Raw genomic sequence first — 6,298 nt, forward strand, 5'->3', positions numbered from 1 at the left:
CTTACACTTTTTCTTTATAAGAAATTTTTGCCCTTGCATGTGCACTTGCCAGAGAGAGAGAGAGAAAGACAGAGATAGTGAGAAGGAAAGTGAAAAATAATCCCTTAAGGGAATGGTCATGTCATAATCCCTTCTTCTCCATTCCCCTCCCAGGATCCTGGGCATGCACGCACACGCACACGTGTGATCTTCAAGCAATCAGAGCCAGGACTTGAACTACAGTTGAACATGTGGGAGTCCAGTGACATAACTGCTACAACATCTGCTGGCCTCAATCACTTACACTTCTAATTCCCATCTTGGAATTTACTTTCTTGAGTCACTACAATGACATGGAAAGACTGCGAAGATTTCCCAATTTCTATTCTTTGAATCATGTAATAGTCTCTACTTATATGAACATCCAGCATATGTTTACTACTGCTTCAGCTCACTGTAGGATTTCAGGAAGTCCACCAAGTGAGGGGAAAAAGTACCCCTAGTGTGATGCAGAAATCAGTTATGCAGATGGGTGTCAGAATACATAAATATGAAAATCCCAGACAATGGAGTGCTAAAACTGGCTACAGCCAAATATGTAGAGCACATCCAAACTCTGCATTCGGTGACAGCATGTCGGTTAGCAAATGCTACACATCAGTAGTATTTTTAACTGATTTTCTTTGCTTTGTGGTGTGTGTGTTTGTGAGTGTGAGCGTTACCAGACAGCCAATTTACCAGTACGTCATTGTCTTCAGACCTTTTTCAGACATGTCTGACCAGTGGTTCAAGAATGATAGTGCATATATTTCAGGATGAAATAAACAAACAAAAAAGAAAGCAAGACATTGCACAATATTCTGGAAAATAAATGCAAGCTACCTACAGGTTAAAATAGTTTGATAGTTTCTTCTTTGAGTTCTATTTTAAATGCTTATGTGACTTGTATTTTGATGTCTCTTTTCCTTCTCCACTCTCCCACCTCAACAGCATTCTTCTAAAGTACCCATATGTAGTATTTTGTACTTTTATCTTTCAATAATATGAATGCCCCATTGTTTTATACTGAGTATATACAAGGGGATTTCAAAAAATGGAAAAATGTAGTTAAAGTATGAGTTTATTTTGGTGCAAAATAGTTTTGAAATATTTGCTAAATACTCAAAATACATTATATCTAACCTCCATATGATTAATTTTCATTAACTGACATTCATTAATCTTCAAAATTTAATCATTTACATGATTCCTCATGTCTTGTATTTTGATTTTTCTTATCTTTGAAATATACTTGATTTCACCTTTCTTAATGTGTTTACCTCCCATAAAATGTATTCTAGCAAATCAATTTGGAAATGTTTTACTTATATTTATTCCTTTTACTTTTTCAAAAAATTTGCTATAGTGTGTGTGTGCTCACCAGACAGAGACAGAGAGAAGAAACAAAGAAAGTGAGGAAGCATCCCCCAGGGGAATGGTCACACTGCATGGCTTCTTCTCCATTTTCTCCTGGGGATTTTGGACACATATACACATGTACCTGACATGTTTTGCAAGCCGCTGTGTCTGGAATCATGTAGTCAGCCATGTGGGATCCAACCACCTTAACCACCATGCTACTAGCTGGCCCTATCACTTTTATTTTCATCTTTTGTTTTGTTTTGTATTTTAAAAACTAAATGTCTTGGGACCAGCAGGTGTTGTAGTGGTTAAGGCATTAGACTCCCTCATGGCCAATCACAACTCAAGACCCAGATCCAGCAGCTTGAAATTCATACCTTCTACATGTATGTGCATGCCCCAAATCCTGAGAGAATGGAGGAAAAGGGATCGTAGCGTAGCCATTCTTCCCGGAAAATGACTTCTCACTTTCTCTGTCTCTTTCTGTCTCTCCAGCAAGGGCATATGCCCTATAGCAAAAAATTCTCCCACTCCCCCAAAATATATACATATTAAATGCCTTGTCATGTATCTTTAAGGACCATGTGAAGAAAACATTAGTTTTCCAGTTTTCTGTAGTCTCCATAAAATAAAGAAGTGAAAATAACAAAAGTACTATAATATTCCATGGTCTTTATGAATACATTTGTATAATTTATATAATGTCAAACAGTGTATGTTTGACAGAATATCTGTCCAACTTCCTTGGAAAAACAAAATAACTCAATCTGTATCTTTTTAGTAGTTCTGAAAACATAGTAATCATTTTGGAAACACATTTTCTACATGTCCTTTGACCAAGCCTTATTATTCTTTTCTTTTTTTGGAGAGATTTGGGTTTTTTTCTGTTTGTTTTCTTGTTTTTTTGCTATAGGGCACGTGCTCACCAGACAGACAGAGAGAGACAGAGAGACAAAAAGCGAGAAATCAACCCCCAGGGGAGATGGCCACGCCACAATCCCTTCTTCTCCTCTCGGGATCTTGGGCACGCACGCACACATGCCCGGCATGAGTTTAATCCACCGGGTCCAGGACTCGAACCATGGTCCACTACGTGGGAGTCCAGCGACATAGCCATTACGCTAACTGCTGGTCCCAACCAAACCTTATTTCTGAGGCCAAACAAAACAGTGGATAGAGAGCAATTGTGTTGCCCATGTCTCCACAGTCTCATTCCCACACCCAGCAGTCTTCTCTCATCGCCATTGTTACCCTTCTCACTGAGCACAGAAAAAGCCTGTAATCCTATGCTTCACAACTGGAATTTGCAATGAGCTGAAAATTTACTTTTACTAAGGCTCTTATTTTTTGAATGAGCTACACAGTTTAATCTCTAATATTCTTAATATGCTTGAAATCTCTCTTGAATTAAATCATGCATTAATATTTTTCAATTTCTCCAACAGTTAGAGACCCTAATATTCAGTGTATCTAAAAATGACTCAGAACTTTCTCCTTCCTTGATGACTTTCTTGTTGGTTTGTTGGATTTTTCATGTTGAAATAGCTATGAAGACCTTACATAGAATAAATTTGAAATTTTAGTAAGAGATACTACATGCACTTCAGCTATTTATGAGATAACCTAAATAAAACATGTCCAAAATATTAATATAAAGAGACATAAAAGGACATTGCTCAATTGTCTCATCCTCCACTCAAGTGCTATTAAAACATCTGGCTAAGGAAAATTTTTAACAAATGATAGCTTTGGCCTCATGTGTGAGGGATATTTCATCATTTGACTGAAGTTTATAGTCATAACAGAAAAAACTCACAAATAAATTTTACCAACAGTTAATATCCTGACATATCCTATAACAGTATATTCAATAATCAAAATATATAGTCAGCTTCTTTCCATGTATTTGATGGCTACTTCAAACATCAGAAGATAAAAATCACAGATGTTTGCTGCTAAACTGCTGGTATAGACAGAATGACAGTTCCACAAAGATGTTGCCATCCTAATTCTCAGAAACTATCAATGTATTACCTTACATGGAAATTGGACTTCACAAATGTGATTAAGGATCTTGAATAGGGAGAATAACCTGGTTTATTGGGTTGACGCCAATGTATTCACTAGAGTTTTTAATAAATGGAAGAAGGAAACAGCATTCAGACAGATTTCAAAATGCTGCCCTTTGGCTTGGAAGATTGGAGAAGGGACTATAAGCCAAGAAATGCAGGTGTCCTCCAGAAGCTGGAAAAGAAATTAACTCCCCCCAAGAACTTCCAGAAGGAACATAGCCAACTCCTTAATTTTATCCCAGTGAAGCTTATTTCAGACTTCTGATCTCCAGAATAGTAAGATAACAAATCTGTGGGGGATTTTAAAGTTTTCCCATAAGGAATGGGTGCTTTCTGGAAAGAGACAGAGACAGGGGGAACGTGAGAAATCAACTCCCAAGGGAGACGGCCACACCAAAGTCTCTTATTTTCCAGTCTCCTCTGGGGTTTTGGACATGTACACAGACATGCCCAGTGTGATTTTAAGCTGTCAGGTCCAGGATTCTAACCATGGTCAGCCATGTGGGAGTTCAGCACCTTGACCATGACACCACTTGTCAATAATTTTTCACAATTTGTCATGGCAGCAATCAGAAACTATTGCATCATTTCATATGTTACAGAGAAAGGAAACAGGCGGTATTAACATTATGTAATCTGTTGCTTAAAATATAAAGTTGAATACCTCACAAATGCTGAATTATATACAATTAAAATTTTTTTTCTATATTCTGAATTTTTTCTATTTCCCTTCAAGATGTTGTTATGGTATGTGAAAAAATGGTCTCTTTATTATTTGTTCACAGTAGCATACTTTTTATAACTTCAAGGAAAAGTTTCTGTGAAATTTGGACACTAACACTGATAAGACTAAACAAGTTATTTCAATGGCAAGCAAAAGAGATGAAAAGAAGAAAAAGGCTTAAATTTCCAAGGTCAGAACATATTTTTAATGATGACTTCATTGTTTAAAAAAAATTGCTCTGCATTTTTTGCTCTGTAGCTGGACAGTAAGAGTGACTCACATAAATTTCTACACGCAACCTGTCATCAGCAAATATACTCAACCAAAATTCTTCTTGTAATCCACTTAAAACACCAAATTACATAAAATAAAATGTACTTTGTGGTAATTATATGTGAATTATATTAAAATGCACTGTGCTAGAGGTTAAATTGTCACAAATAAGTTTCTATGAGATTTACATCCTAGGCTCTGCTATATCATGTGTCTGAGCAGTAAAGGACAGTGTGTTTCAGGACTGCAGTTACCTCCGCATGGCCTCAAGTGTGATCTGACAAGTGTCATATAAAATACTTGCTATGGTTTAGATAATAGGTTATCCTCCAAAACTTCATGTTTTGGAATGTAGTCCCCAGAATGATGGCCTTGGGAGGTGAGGTTAGTGAGCAGTGCTTGGATCATGGAGGCATCTCATGAATGAATTACTGCTCTCCCACTAGCCTCTGTGAAAAGGGCGTAGTTCCTGCAAGAGCAGGTTACTATAAAAGGGAGACAGCTGCACTGCACTCTCTCTTCCTAAACACATTCACCATCTTTCCCACTCATGACCATTTTGTGACATAGCATCAGACACAAGCTGGATGCCAGCCTCATACTTTTGGAGTTTCTAGCCATCAGACCATATGCTGAATAAATTTCTGGGTTTTGTTGGTTTTTTTTTTAAGAGATTTTTTTTGCTATAGGGCGCATGCACTCACCAGACAGAGAGAGACAGAGAGATAGAAAGCGCGACATCGCCCCCCAGGGGGGATGGCCAGGCCACAATCCCCTCTCCTCTACTCTCCTTTCATGATCTTGGGCACGCACGCACGCACGCGCACCCGGCGTGAGTTTTAAGCCAAGTCCAGGACTCAAACGGCGGTCACCTATGTGGGAGTCCAGCGACATAGCCATTACGCTAACTGCTGGTCCCAATTTCTGTTCTTTATGACCCAGTGCTACGCATTTCTGTTAGCATGACAACAGCAGACTAAGACAACGTCACACTCAAGTATATCCCCAGGCCGGTATGGCATAGTCCTGAAGATAAACATCAGAAGGATATTGACTTATTTAAGAGATCTATTTAAAATAAAAATAATTTTTTAGTAATACATTTAGGGCCAGGTGGTGGCACAGTCATAATACATTTAATTATTTACTTATTCACAAAAATTTTTTTTGAGAGGTTTTTGCTGTAGGGCGCGTGCGCTCACCAGACAGAGAGACAGAGAGATATAAAGCGAGAAATCACCCCCCAGGGGGAATGGCCACGCCGCAATCCCTTCTCCTCCATTCTCCTCTCGGGATCTTGGGCATGCAAGCACATGTACCCCGCGTGGGTTTTAAGCCACCGGGTCCAGGACATGAACCATGGTCGACTACATAGGAGTCCAGTGACATAGCCATTACACTAACTGCTGGTCCCTTTCACAAAATTTTTAATGAGTAGCAAAAGCGTACTTAAAATTAAGAAGTACAGGTATCAGAATTCACAAGTTTGGATTATAATTCATATTTAACTTATGATGACCATCATAACCTCATACAACATACTCATCCTTTCTAGCCTCCATTTCTTCATTTGTAAAATATGGGTAAAATCCACCTGACATAGGAAGTGATATAATCTAATGGTTAGAACACATACTGTCAGGGTCAAACTCTTGACTCCACCATTCACTCTATGTCTGTCAGCACCGCTGGACCCCCCCATTCACTCTATGTCTGTCAGCACATATTTAAATGAACTTAGGGAGTGAGTTTGGCCCTACTTACCTACCTCTACTATAATACCTTCATTCTTTTTTTTTTTTTTTTTTATTTTTTAAATTTTTTTTTTTTTTTTTATTCCAAAACCCCA

This window comes from Tupaia chinensis, unplaced genomic scaffold (genome assembly GCF_000334495.1).
Source record: "Tupaia chinensis unplaced genomic scaffold, TupChi_1.0 Scaffold146445_1, whole genome shotgun sequence".
NCBI lineage: Eukaryota > Metazoa > Chordata > Mammalia > Scandentia > Tupaiidae > Tupaia > Tupaia belangeri.